Source organism: Cenococcum geophilum, assembly GCF_001692895.1.
Source record: "Cenococcum geophilum 1.58 unplaced genomic scaffold K441scaffold_66, whole genome shotgun sequence".
NCBI classification, from domain to species: Eukaryota; Fungi; Ascomycota; class Dothideomycetes; order Gloniales; family Gloniaceae; genus Cenococcum; species Cenococcum geophilum.
In genome coordinates, this window is record NW_027137624.1 from 1 (window position 1) to 16,290 (window position 16,290).

Below are 16,290 nucleotides of genomic sequence, written 5' to 3' on the forward strand. Positions count from 1 at the left end.
AAAGTTCTATCGCCAATAGTCTTTAATAGTTAGTTTAATATAAATTCCTATATAGATTAGNACTATAAAGTATNCATAAAGCTCTAGCTTATATATTAACTTCTATATATATAGGCGTCCCTTTAGCTATTTATCCTCTAGTGTTAAATACAGCTCTATATATAGNTTAGTAAAGTTTACTAGTTTATTAAGTAGCTTATTAGTAAAGAATAGCTTAAATATACTATATGCATNGCCTAGATTAACGTTATATAGAAGATTTAGGCGTCTATATTCGTTATTATTATTAATATATAGAGGTATGAAATTAAGTAGAGGCCTAGGCTAAGGGGGGGGCTTTTTTCTTTAAACTAGCTAGCTAGTTTAGATATATAGTTAGTAGAATTAAGTCCTCGTTATTAAAAGCCTATTTCTTACCATAGTGTTAATATATATAGGGTGTTGATAGTATTGTTTACATTTTGGTNNTGGAGGTTTTGATGTTCTTGAGGTCGCGCATAGGCCATATCTGCACGGCCGACGACGGTGTAAACTAGGCCGTTTCGGGCCTGGCGCCCCGACCGTCCGCGCCTGGACGGTTACCATCCGAGAAGAAGACTTTACCTTCTCTTACCTAGCTGCAGAAGACGACTACCTAATTGCTAGCGGAAATTTTGAAAAGATTTAAGCTTACGGAACAGTAACTATTACTGTTAATACACCTACTAGGAGCTCAAAAATGAAGTTATTCTATGTAGTATTAATACCTACTATATTTATAAATATTATAGCACTATTAAGGGCTATAGATAACGATATCCATTTTAACTTAGGACGAAACTTACTATACCGTCTAGTAACTGGCGAAACAGTATGCTATATGAAATAACTAGGGGCCACTAGGCACTAATGTATAGAGAGCTTACCCTAGATTTGATAACTTAATCGACCTTCTTAATAAGAAGATATTAACTAAGCAGAATGGCCTATAAACTAGTCGGAGCCACAGCTATAAAATGGTATAAAATACTTGGCTATATAGGACCTGACGCTATTAAGCAGCTTCCTAAGTACGTTAATGGCGCAGAGCTTAAAGAGCTAATCGATGAACGAGTACCGCTTAAAATCGAATGTGAAGTCTGCTTATTAGAAAGCATATATAGCAGATCTCTTAAAGACGAGAGCATAAATATCTAGCTACTTGACCATTTAAGCGGCTAGCTTTTGATATTATTACCCTAGGAGAACTAGGGTATAACGGCGATAGATATATAATACACTTCTATTACACGTATTCTAAATTTAATTTCGTATACACCGCCAAGAATAAGAATAAAGCTACTATCCTACCTACTATTTGCAAGACTTACTAGCTAATTAAAATACGATTCCACTAAGACGTTATCTTCTTCTGGAGTGATGACAAACGAGCTTTTGGACAGATAGGAGACACCTTACAGATATAGTGCGCAGACGAAGGTATTACCTTCAAGTGTTGAGCCCCGTATACTAAAGAATAAAATAGTAGAGCAGAACGATCTAGACAAACCCTTATGGAATGATTAAGGGCTATATAGCTAAAAGCTTTATTACCTCCGTCTCTAGGACCAGAAGCTTTCCTTACTGCTAAATATGCACTTAATCGAACTCTAAATAAGCAACTAGGGTGGAGAACTCCCTATAAGGTTGCCTACGGCAAGCTGCTATCTCTTACCTATATGCATATATATGGCTGCAAGACCTATACGCTAGACAAAAGGGTTAAAAGGGGAGATAAACTAGCTCCTTATGCATTAATTGGACACCTAGTCGGCTATAATTCAACTAATATCTATTGAATCTGGATTCCGAGTCTCCGTAAGGTTATTTAAACTAAAGACGTTACATTTAATGAAACCTTATTCTATAACCCTAAGGGTTAAGACATTAACTACCTGCTAAGGGAAGTATTAGAAGATACCCTTTAGATAATTAGTCTATTAGAACCTCTCCTTAAGGATAAATTTAAGGATAAATCTATCCTATATAACGTAGTCGGCGGGCTAGTGGCCCACGCGGGCTAGTGGCCCACCTCAAAACCCAACCAAAAATTAGAAAATTTATACCTTAATATCTTAACAACCACTTAATAATAAATTCTAATAATTTAGATTTAGATTTTTATATATACTTTACAGCTTATATTAAAGTTATATAGTAAATAGTTTAGTGGTTTTTAAGATATAGTGATTTAGCCTTATTTTAGCCCCCAAAATTTAATATCTTAAAAACCACTAACCTAATTACTATGCAACTTTAATAGAAGCTGTAGGGTGTATATGAAAGTCCAAATCTAAATTATTGGAATTTATTATTAAGTGGTTGTTAAGATATTAAGGTATAAATTTGGTAAGTTTTAAGGTGGGCCACTAGCCCGCGTAGGCCACTAGCCCGCCGACTACGTTAGACCTACCTTAAATATAGATTAAATGACTATACCTAAATTGAATGATGCGGCAGAGCCTCGTATAAAGGATATTGAGCAGTTACCGACACCTAGCAGAATAATATCTCTAAATTTATTAGAAACAAACACCTTACTAGGAGGACTTTAAGGCGATATCTTAGAGGTAATTAAAAAAGGTTTTACCTAATTAAGTAGTTTATTAGAACCGTTGAATACAACTCTATAAGCTAACGAAGTCTTAGCTAAACCTTCTGCCGACCTTATTCTACTAGAAGGATTAAAATGAATTTAACGTTAAGCGTATACAGCAGCACTAGCCAATCTATATACCCTATCTAGTTACTATACTAGATTTGCTATAGGACTAGTAAAGGATATTAACTAAACTAAATCCTTATCTCTATATCGGGACAACCTTCCTCCTAAACTAAAGAATCTTAAAGATCTAAGAAAGTACCCTTTGACCACTGGCTTTTAAAAGGCTATAAAAAAAGAATACAATGACCTAAAACGCTAAGGGACATTTAAGACTGTACTAAAAGCAGAAGTAGGTAATAAGCAGATCCTTTTATTAAAATAGGTCTTTAAATACAAGCTTAATAGCGACGGCTACCTATAGAAGCTTAAAGCTAGACTATGCGTCTGCGGAGACCTGTAAATTACAGAGGAAGAGACCTATATAGCAACCCTAGCTGCTCGAATATTCCGTGCTCTTATGGCTATAGTAGCCGCATTTAACCTAGAAATTCGATAGTATAACGCTGTAAACGCATTTACAAACGCCAAGCTTAGTAAACTAATATACTGCTACTGCCTAGAAGGATTTAATTAAAACAAATATATCCTAACGCTACTTATGGCGCTATATAGATTGAAAATCTCACTACTACTTTGGTATAAAGAGCTTACCAATATACTGGCTAAATTCGGATTAGAACCAGTATTAGGCACTAACTGTCTATTTACTGACGGACGACTTATTATCTTCTTCTATGTAGATAATATTGCCGTCCTATTTACTAAGAAGGACCTTTTAAGACTTAAAGAATTTGAAGTAAAATTGCTGCACTAATACGAGATCCGTATACTAGGAGACCTATAGTAGTTCCTAGAAATTTAAATCGAACGAGATTGACTAAGTTGAAAGCTCTGGCTTTGCTAAGATTCCTATATCAAAAGGATAGCTAATTGATTTAATATTTAACCAGGAAGATTTCCTAAATCTCTACTATCTACTAAATTGATTCTGTCTGACTAGCAGATGAACCCTTAAAGAACACTAGCCTATTAGTAACGGGTTGGTTCTTTTATACACCTAGCCGTATTTAGAAGACCTAATATTACTAAGACGCATTCTAAGCTGGCCGAATTCCTTACTAATCCAAATTAAGAACACCTTAATGTAGTAAACTAAGCCATTTCCTACTACCTTGGAACAAAATTAATAGCTATTAAATACTCTAGCGAAGCCTTTGGAGTATACGTCTATTATAGAAACCTAGAAGGAGAAGACGTCACCTTTTACGGAGTATTTAATGTAGCATTTGCGGATAATAAGGAGACTAGACGGAGCTCTTAGGGGTACCTATTTATGCTATTTAGAGGATTAATTAATTAGAAAGCTACCTTACAACGATTAGTTACTCGTTTAACTACCAAAGCGGAGCTTTTCTCCCTATCTACTACTGCCGTTAAAATTATCTGGTGGTAATAATTCTTTAAGGCAATAGGCTTTAACTTAGAACGCGATTTTACCGTACTCTGCAACAATATGCAGACTATACAACTCCTAAGATAGGATACACCAAAGCTTGACACTAAGCTTTGACATATTAACGTCTATTAGCACTAGCTAAGATAGGAAGTCTAAGATAAAAAGATCGACGTCTAATGGGTCCTTATAGACAAGATGCCTGCCGACGGCCTTACTAAGATCCTACCTCATCAAAAGCACAAAGCTTGGATAAAGCAATTGAATTTGGCGGATATTCGATATTAGATCAATTAATTCTATTCGCAATATCCGCAATATCCGCAATATTTATAATATTTGCAATATGCCGTTTTAATTACCCTACCCTTACTACTCTTAAATTGTATCTAAATCTCCTATTTTAGTATAGCTTCTGCCTTCATTTTATATTCTATAGCTTTGACTACACCGTTAAATCTGGGGGGGGGGTGTAACCGACTACCGACACTATGCTAAGACATAAGATCACCGCTTGGAAGGCTCCAAGACAGCGTCAACGCCACCCTATATATTAATTGTAGATTAATATTGCTTGCAGATCACTATTCCCATTTCAGTTACCTATTACCCCATTATGTCTTATTACCTCTACCTTCTTCGTGTATATATAGAGACTTTAGAGCTACATTTACAATCAAGTCATTTATTTAATTCTTCGTACTGCAAAGCTTATAGTATCTATAGATGGTAAAAATATATAAAGTATTAAAATACGCTATTAAGTATGTGGATATTAGCCTTTTAAAGCGTATAATTGCCTGCCTTTACCTTTACTTTACTAAATCAAGGAGTAATAACTATATATTTAAAATAATATACTTTTAGAGGTTAATTATAACGGAGGTGTGTAATCTAGTACTTTAGCGGGCCATACTGGCAAATAGGCTAGTTAATAATTATAGAGAGCTAAATAGCTTTTTTAAAGCTAATCGACTTAATAAACTACTAAATCTTTAGCTAAAGGAGTTACTCTAATTACGCGGAAACTTAACCTTTAGAGTAGACTCTCTATTTAGGTAAAGTGTTCTTACTATAAGCTATACTAGACCTCTTCGTACTAAGTTTAAAAACGCGTTTAGTAAGCGGACGATATCCAATTATATAATTAAGTCTCCTGCGGTTAATATTTAGTCCCTTATGGATATAATTACCAAGGACTTAATTATATGTCAGCGTGTACAGGACGTTAGGTTTAAGGCACCTACTATTCTTTAACTTAGATTAAAGCGGCTTTTATAGGGCGGCGTTTCTAATTTTAATATACAGATATCCTATATTAGTGGTTTACTATATATATTATATAAATTCAATTTACCGTCCAACCTGGTCCCCCTAATGGGTCCACACAGACTAATTCCTATAGGAAAAAACCTTCTTATCTGAGAAAAACCCCATTTTTTTTAGGTATACAAAAAACCTCTAGGGGAAATGTAAGAGGTAATACTTCCAGATAGCATCCGTACTATATTAACGAGAGGAAAAACACCGTTAGGTTACTGCTCTAAGACTCCGTAGGAGTGTCCAAAATGCCTATCTTGCCCCGTCTACTACTTAAACTATTTTTACCGCGTTTGTATATTGCCTGTATAAAGTTGTGTGCCTATCCCTAGCTCCTTTTTTAAGTCTCCTATAAATATCTCCTAATAATAACGCTTGCGCTCCGCCTAGGCCTGCATGCTAAGGTCTCTTATCCATTCCTTTATTAAAAGGTTTCTATAATGGGGTGTATATAACTTGGTATCGCTTTTGCCCTAGGGCCCAAACCTAGGCCCTTGTACCTATTTGTGAGGTATAGGAAGACGCTCTAAATAGGTGGGACTAGTCCCTATAACTAGATACCCAGATTACCAGGTAATGTTAAAATGGGGGGCCTCTGCTACGCTTAGGGCGCGGATTATTTACGTATATGTATGGTTGCTGTACGGTGTATATAGTATTCGTAGGAGGGAGGGGGTACGCCGGAGGGATGATTACTTGTCGATTTAAATAACCGAACGTATACGATAGACGTGGTAGCTGTATTCAAACTTTTTGCTAGGGCTCACCCCCCAGTGAAAAATTTTCATACTACCACCACCACGTCGCTGCGCAGGCGCTGCGCAGCCGTATACACGTCTCTGCGTTTGCTCTGGTAGTCTATTGACACGATCCAAATGGAATATCAATAATAGCTGCCAGGTTCCCGGGCTCCACCGCGTGGAGGTATAGAGGCCGATTTCATCGAGCCCTAGTGGTTTACTATATAATAGTTATAAAGACAGATTTAATAAGGCTATAGATAATATGCTAGAGGACTTTTAAATACTTAGGCTTATAGTACGTTTCTGTCTTAACATATTAAGCAAGTTCTTTTTATTAATATTAATTCTAGCCGGTGTATAATCTTCTTAATGCGTAGTATATAACGTAGCAGTTAGCTGTTTTATGGTGCAGATATCTTCACCTTAGCTTATACGGATATTATAATATTAATTAAGTATATCTATTAAATATAAGGCGGAGACTTAATTCCTATATATATAGTAGCAAAAAGGTAAGAGCTACTATTTTATTATTATAAACCCGCAATAACAGCTAACCCGTAGTAATAGCTAACTTATATCTACTTATTTAATATCTGGTAGCCTAGCATTATATATAAGTATAATAACACCACGCCTTAGGAACGCAAGCTTATCCTTTATCTTACTTAGAGAATCTCTAAACCTATTTAACCGGCGGTCTATAGCTTAAACATCTTTTACTATATTAGTTACCCGTTTATAAACTATATTAATACACGCAGAAATAGTAATTATTAAATATACCCTAATAAACCTAATGCTAGCGAAAGCGGTAGTAGCAATAGCAGCACCCGGCATGCTAGTAATTAGCGAAAAAGTTAGAGAAGTAGCGGTAGAGCGGGTGCCTCTACGGCTGTGCATACTGCTGCAAGTGGGAGTCTTAATAGGGGGGAGGTCTTAGTGGGGGGGGGGCATAGTAGCGCGGGCGGGGATAGTGCGAGAATAAAGCTATACGGATATTAGCAATATCCGTATTATTAAAATGCGGATATTATACCTTCTTAGTAGGTATTCTAGCCGGACTACTAATAGAAGCTAATTACGTACGTTTTTTACGCTAAGGTATAACCGGCTCTAGTATTAGCAAACTATCCTATATACGTGTTAGCCGATAGAATAGTAGTATACTATTAGTATATACCTTTTTATATAACCTACTACTTAAGCGATATCTTAAGCATATACCTCTAAAATATAGCTAAAGTTCTGCTTATAAACGTAATATTTATAGTCTTGTTTAACGTATAGAGCGTATAGCGGATTACGCAATATACTAGAGCTACCCTTAATATTTTAGACATGGGTATATATCCACTAGCGAGCTTCCTTTATATTCTCCCAAGCACTAGCTTTTAGGGTATATTATTTATTTACTAACGGCATCTAAATAGGAAGGCGCTTATTCGTATTAATATCTAACGTTATAACTTAGACCGTCTGTGTACTGTAGAGATTGCAAGGACTACGGAGATTATAAGATAATAGAGGAGGGCTTTTAGGAGAGTCGGCGTTATTAAGATTACTCTCTTTATCGTTATTTAAAATCTCTAACATTTCTATTAGGTTACTATAAGAGGTAAATTAGTAAATAAAATACTAAAAGAGTATAGCTAACACATATAATTTAAAAGCTATCTTATACTAAATATTTTACATAGCAATTCTATTAGCCTACCTCTTAAGAGAAGTAGAAGTATAATAAGGATTAAACTTTTTAGAAGTAGTAGGCGGAGAAATAAGCGGCTTAAATAAAGGCGGCAAAGAGGTAGGCGGTAGAGAAGTAGGTGGCAAAGAGGTAAGTAGTAAAGAGGTAAGTGGATTTCTAGCGGATTTTATAATAGCATTATTATAGTGCTCTGCTATATCCGATAAAGAGTGCTTTAGTATATATTTCCTAAAATTATATTAGCTGTAGGTATAATTTAGTATTAGAAAGCTTACTCTTTAGGTAAATATTTTAAAGGATTAGTAAAAGAAAGAGCGTCCTTAAAAGTGTCCTTAATTATTTTATCGTTAACATCGCGTATATTAAATTCCTTAACTAAATAGCTATTGAACGTATTTAGAGGTATAAATAAAGGCATTATAGATAGTGGTATACTAATAGATAGTAGATAAAACAACAACGGTAAAGTTTGCGATGCAGTGTTGTAAGGTAGAAGGTTAGTAGAAGAAGAGGTATAGAGGTTAATTAAGGTAAATATCCACGCTGCCGATTTTATTAAATTAGCTCGCTAATAAATAATCGCCGCTATAACTTACCTTAGTAAACATTAACTACCTTATATACGCTTATTTGTAACGCGCAAATCCTTTATAGTTAAGTTACTACTAATTAAAGTAAGTAGGTGCCGTCTAGTTAACTTATAAAGTAATATTAATATAAAATTACTGCTTAGCTAAGGTGATAGAGGAGGGTTATAAGCGGATATTAGGTTTACTTAATAAGCAGATTTCTTACTTTTAAAGTACGTAGATATATCCTTTTGTTTTCTCTTACTGCGAGGCGGACCTAATAGCTGCGTTATATCTAAAACTAAGGGCGAATATTAAGTACTAGGCTATAGGTTCTAAGCTGCGCTTAGCTTAAAGAGCGGAGATTAAATATTAGGCTATAAATTCTAAGCTACATCTAATTTAGAAGACGGGGATTAAGCATTAGTACGCAAATTCTAAACTACGCCCAGTTTAAAGGGTGGAGATTAAGTATTAGCCTATAAACCCTAGGCCTTAGAGTTTCCTAAGAGCGGAGATCTAGTATTATAACCTAAATCCTAAGCCTTGGGATTTTCTAGGAGTGGAGATCTAATACTATATTACAAATTCTAAATTTCCGGATTTCCTACTACCTAGGAACTAGTGCTACGGTATAAATCTTAAACTTTAGGATTTTTCGTAATTGGAGATTTAGTGCTATATTGCGAATACTAAACCTTAGGCTTATCTAAAAGTTAAGACTTAATATTACACTATAAGCTCTAATACTTAGACTGCCCTAAGGATTTAGATTTAATGCTGCGTTATAAACTTTAATATCTAGATTGCTCTAAAGGCTAAGACTTAATACTCCGCTATAAGCTCTAATATCCGGATTATTCTAAGAGTTAAGATGCGGAGCTACTTTATAAGCTATAATACTTAGCCTACCCCAGAGACTGGTTTCTAATACTATAGTATAGACTTAGATATCCGGGAGCTATAGGGAGTTAACGTTTATTATTATAGTATAGACCCTAATATCCGAGAGGCCGATACCTAATACTAGACAATAACTAACGCTAATTATTACCCTAAGGCTGTTAATACCCGCCGTAATATTAAACCTAAGAGCGGGCCTAAATTTAAGATCCTAAATATTCGCCTTATATTAAAAACTGGACCCGATTATTACGTTATTAGGATTAATATCCATTATAGGGTTTTAGTATATTTAGCCTAGAGGTATTCTACTAGCTAGAGTTTAGGCTAGCTAGCTACGCGTTCCTACTAGATATAGACTAAAAAGGTAATAGTATTAACAGGCCTATATGTAGATTTTCGGCGGATATTAATTAAGATAGCTAGGCTACTTATATTTATGGACTTTAAGCTGCTAATATTATACACCTCTCTACTACCCTAAACCGTAGTAATATCCACTCTACGCTATCTTTTAATTTACTTACTAACGCTAATAGCTAGGTTTTTACCTAATTTGCCTTTTCTACCTCCGCTTAAATAAAGGTAATAAACTTATCTAGATTATTACTAAGCTAATTATAATTATAATTAGGTAGGTTTCTCTTAAGCGCCTTATAGCTGGTTATATACTAGGCGCAACTATAGAGAGCGGTAATTTGTTTATTAGATATAATATAGCTTAAGGTCGGATTCTAAATAGCGTGCTAATATTTCTTCTCTACCTAGTTATAGAACTAGTTTTTTATACTTATAGTAAAGGCCTTTTATTGTATTTTCCTTAGAATCCCCTCTGTATATAGCTTGTAGATATTAAACTCTTTAAAAGCCTGTAAAGTAGGATTATAGTTAGAGTAATAACCCTAGCTACTAGCGGACGGAGACTATTCCTTATAGTTCTCTAATATAATCTTTTATAAGCAGCCCTTTTCCTTATTTATAAGAGTATAGATATAATAGAAGAGCTCTACTCTTTTCTTAGCCTTAGTCTTTAGGCGCCGCGCTAGTTTCCTTAGTAGGATATCTACGGGTAGAACTATAGATATTCCACTTAGACTAAGCTTTTGCCCTATATTAGATGCGAACGGATTAGAATTAGCATCACTATATACGGACACTCTTAAAGATATATTACTAGTAAAATTAGCAGCCCCGTCTTCTTATAATACCTCTTGTAATATCTCTCGCTTAATATAATATTCGCGGCTAAGTTAACTTAGCTAGGATCGGAAAGCTTTACCCGTATAATTACAACCTTTAACTAGCCTAGCAATATCCTTACGCGGACCTTTGTACTAATCCTTAATTAGGAATATTACTATATCTATTTAACTACTACTATAAGCAGCACGCCTAAATCGTTGCTATATTATATTAATTAACTTTATTTTAGGTATGCAATACTATATAATATAATTAATATTAGGAATATTAGCGCCGTAGGTAAGCGCATTAAAGGAGACTAGAATGCGGATTTTAGAGTTAGGCTTTTTAAACTCCTTATATAGTCTATCCTTATCTATAGTAGCTAACGATATATAATAAAGCTAAACTGCTTTTCTAGTTTATACTTCCCAGTACCTATAATATATTAACCACAAACGAATTGTGTCTCTGTATTATAATATTATATCCTTTAAATTAAAGAAGACAATCGTCTTTAGGATTTAGTAAGGAGTTAGTATATATTTAACCCTCTAATAGGCAGATATAGCGGATATCTAACTAAATACCCTTCTAATTAGTATAGATAATAGATTCCCTTCTAGAGCTTCTTTATATGCGCGGTCTATAATAAAGTATAAGCTCTTAAAGGATTTCTTACTCCCTCGCTTAACGTATTCTCTAATAATTAATAGATCTGGCCGGTTAATTAACGTCCGTACTATATTAATATTATCTTAAAAGCCCGCTAACTCTTATATAATCTTAAACGTTATATTATTAAGCGTTATAGTATAAGTAAACTAAGGCCTCCGCCCTAATAACGACCGCACTTTTTATAGCTATATATATAAACTCCGGAATAAACCCCCCTAATTAACTATAAGGTGCACCTTATTAATTACCACTAAGCTAATATACGTGTGGAAAGTAGGGTAGATAAAAATCTTATAGAGCTTTTCCCTAGCTAATAGCTCTGGCGATATTAAAATATAGGTATATACTCTAATGCGGATTTCCCCTAAAAAGACGTTTGGATATTATCTCCTTATATACGTAAACCGGCCTTATTTTAGGAAGCTCCTTAATCTTTACCTTTTACTCTGCACCAATTGCATTAAGTGGCAAGATAATAATTACTACTAAGGCCCGAAGAAGATATAGCATTACTTATATTATTATACTCTTGCTAAATAAGGTTCTTATAATAAGTATTATATCTTTTTCCTTAAACAGTAACTACCTAAGGACTTTAAGCTGCTCTATACGTCCGCGATATAGATATAAAAATATAATAGCCTTATTAATCTTACTTAGCTGCCGGGCCTTACTCTTTCCGTAAAGCATAAGAAGCTAATCTTAAAGGTCCTATAGCCGTCGCGCCCACTCTACCACACAACCTCTTTAAGGTTAAGTACCCGGCACCCAATACGGTAGCGGCTGTTTTAGTATCTTATTTAACCTTCTACCTCTCCTTCTAACAAGTTTTTGTGGCGGCATACTGTGGGTTAACTTAAATATCCGTAACTTAGTAGTCGGCTTGTAGTAGGGTTTAGAGTAAGATTATCTAGTATAACGCGGATGCTGTATATCTACCTAGCTATAGTAGGTGCCTTAAGGTACCTATTGTAGATCTATATAGGTTTTATATATATTAGCTAGCGTTTAATAAAATTATATAGAGTTCTACAATCCTTAATAACGCGTTTTTTTTTTTAGTAAAAATAAGCATAAGACCTAAGAATACCTGTCGATCGGTAGTCCGTGCACCGATTGTAAGAAAAGAATGATGACTCTGTCTATTAAATGTGGCTCTAAGAGCCTCTATATATACATAGGAAAGGTGTAGGAAATGAGAACGAGATAGGGGTAGGGGGTGGCAATGGAAATAAGGGGTAAGTGACCGAGTCAATGACCGAGTCAATGATTGAGTCAATGACTGAGTCAATGGGAGGTTGCTGAGTCGGTGATAAGATAACCTGATTCAGGTCGACAATACCTAAGTAATAAAAATGATATAGCCTGAAAGCCTAGGTTCTGTTATATAATTAATAAACTTTAGGAAAGGATATAAAATACTACTATTAAGTTATTTTAATATCCGCAACCTCTGTAATGCGGATATTGTCGGAGCGCGTAATAAACGTTATGAATGCGGCTTAGACGTGATTCTGGTGGTTTCGCATAACGTGTTCCACCAGTCATCCGGCCACACCAGTCATCCGGCCACCCTACCACGTTGCAGCCCTACGAATACTTGAAATTCTATTATTTTGAACGGTTTGTTTAGCAAGAACTAGTCTACCCTCTTTCTGGGGTGATTTAGAGCTCTGAATTGATGACATTATTGTTTTGGTACGAAGACGCGTCTTGGTGCTGGTGGGGTGGCCGGATGACTGGTGTGGCCGGATGAGTGGTGGAATTACCTCAGAAGCTCAGACTAAGAAATTGATTACGGATATAGGAATATCCGCACCGTCCGCTAAGCTGATTTAGGACGGTAATCGTTTTCTTAGTCTGAGGCCCTTTGGCGAGATTTGTAGAAAACCTAAACCCTATTTATATGAGAAGACCTTATTAATTTTAACGAAATTGATCTGCCCTCCTATAATACTTATTAATATAAAAATTACACCAAATTATAGAGAAAAGCCTACTCTATAAGTTATGAGATCTTTAGCCCCTTATATGCGCGCGATATTAAGAGGAATTTGTTGCCGTAGAGGCCCTAATTCTACCTCTATACCGCTAAGCCGCGCAGTAAACACCAATGCTAAACGCTTACGCCTACGTTGCCAGCCCTCTTCGCAACTAGTAGGTATTTTATCTGGTATATACCTATTTAATTTATTTACTTTGTAGCCCTTTATAGGTTATAGTGTAGGCCCTAATAGAGTTGCAAGCTCTGCGTTTACGTAGAGCCGTAGAGCTTTGCGAGAGCTCTGCGGAACGAAGCTTAGGGGGAGACCTGCACAGAGATCTGCACGGAGCTCTACCAAAGCTCTGCAAAAGCTCTGCACGAAGCTCCGCACGAAGCTCCGTAAAAGTTCTGCTTGAAGCTCTGCTTGAAGCTCTGCTCGAAGCTCTGCTTAAAGCTCTACTTAAAGCTCTACTTAAAGCTCTACTTAAAGCCCTATATAGAGCTCTAAAGCTCTACTAACACGCAGCACTAATATACTAGGAAGGTTCTATAATCGCCCGTACGAACGCCCGTACGAACGCCCATACAATCAATTGATCAATTGCCTATACAATCGTCTCTACAAACATCTCTGCAATTGATCGCCCGTACGAACGTCTGCACGTCTGCATGTCTGCACGTCTGCACATCTACACGTCTGCACGCCTGCACGTGGCTCTGCACGAAGCTCTGCATTAAGCTCCGCACGAAGCTCTGCATTAAGCTCCGCACGAAGCTCTGCACGAAGCTCTACACGAAGCTCTGCACGAAGCTCTGCACGAAGCTCTGCACGAAGCTCTGCACGCCTGCACGTGGTTCTGCACGAAGCTCTGCACGAAGTTCTACGCGTGGCTTTGCACGAAGCTCTACTAAGGCTCTGCATGAGGCTCTGCCCAAAGCTTACCCCTAGTAGTAGTAGAGGCACTCCGGGCCAAGGGAGGATATTTTTAAGGAAGGACCCAACTATAGCACCTACTAGGTGTTGCAATAGCTTTAAGTAGTAGATATCTATATATCTGTATAGTTTTNTCTATATTAGTAGACNATTTAATAAGATATAATATNTGCTTACGCTTTTAACAACGCGTTTTTTAACTTTAACAAAATTGATGTTAGGACTAGGCTATGGCCGTATTATAAAATCTATACTATCTAGTAGTACTAAGCCTTAAAAATAATATATGAACTTTTGGTAATAATAGCGCGTTGTATAAATAAATAAATTAGATATCTATAATCTCTATTTATTGGATTTTGCTTACGTTTTTAACAAATCTCGCCAAAGGCTCTCAGACGTGATTTTGCAAGAAGGAGACGGCGTAGCTGTTATTCCGACGCTAGCCAAAAAAAATCACGTCTGAGCTCGCTGAGGTAAGTGGTGGAACACGTTAAATGTAGTTAGTCAGCTTGCGGACCGATTGAAAATCCGCACCAACAGAATCAGGTCTAAGCCTGCTGAGGTAATATCCGGGCTATCCTCGGATAGGATAATATATCCTCCGCAGGTCTGAATAAGGCTATACGTGTTCTGCACGGACTACTTGACCTTATTGACCCGAGGTACGAGTGGTCTATATTTTCGGGTCCTGGATTTCAAACCCTTGCTAAGCCGGCTTTTAATTAGTCCAAAAAAAAACCGCGGGCAGTATCTACCTGCAGAATACACGTGACGAATATTAAAATATTTAAGATCTCACTATTGACAAATTAACCTTTTTGTTGACATCTCTATTAATACTACTATACGCGTCTTAACTATAGTAGAACCTGCTCTAATTAAGTGTAACAAGTGCTGTTTAATACAACCCCGTATTAATTTTATTAAAAACGGCCTATCTACTAAGCTTTTAAAGCAATATTAATCGTGTCGGTTAAAGGCACGTTTTCCCTATATATTTCTTCTACTTTTACTTACTTTCCTAGGGCTCTAAATATGATTTAAATAGGCGGAAAGTAGAGCTTGGTTTTACTAAGACTCGTCCTATAAAGCGCTAACGAAATGCTTTACCTAAAACCAATACTAAGGATGTCTTCTTACCTCGCGGCCAGAACAGTTAAGATACCCCTAAAATAGCTTAACGGTGGAAGACAATTAGGGCAATATAATGGGAGTACCGTATTCTTAATTAGCGGGGTAAAGCTTACTCGCCTACTCCTCCGCTATATACTACAGATAAAGCTCTATACAGTAGAAGAGGCACCCTAGATGGCCTAAATACGTCCTTACTGGAACTAGCTCCTATGCCTGCTCTACTGCTAATACCTACCCTACCACTAATACCACCTTTCTCGCGGTAAGCTCCGACTACGGCTATATCACTACCTATTTTGGCTATTAATTAGGAGCGAATTAAGAAGTTTAGGAGTATACTATAAGCTGAATGTATCCCTTAACACGTTAGGGTACCCAGAGGAGAAGGCCCGTGCGCGAACACCAAAACTTGAACAACGCGTTTATCTAGGTGGCAGCGTCATTTAAGGACTTATTTTAGCTGCAGTATCTATAAAATACCGTTCTGCAAGAAGTACGGCCGCTAGAGACTTTATATCAAGTGACTTAACTCCAAAGATAAGCTTATATATTATTTCGCTATGAAATCAGAAGCTTTGTATTCCTAAGCACAGGCATTGAATTCTATTGATCTGATTGGTAGGCTCTTATCGATAACACGGGTGCCCAAGTTGACGTGTTAAGGGATAGAGACGTGCAGTTATTGTAAGGAGCGGTGGTTCCAAATGGGCCTAGCTACGGAGGGTGACAATATAGGTGTATATAAAGCCTACATTAAGGACGCCGATAGCCTTAAATATCTAACCCTTTCTCCCCTATTTGGTAAAAGCAACGGGCTCGATCTAGGGCCTATTCTTAGCTTCCTACCTATACTTACCGCGGTGGAGGAGCTTCTAATTGCGCGCGTATACGTTTATCTACAAGTCGTGCGTGTACGCGGCCAGTAATATCGCTATACTAGCTATGTCTGCTACTTTGGCTAGAATATACTAAAGACTTAAAGGCAGCTACTACGGC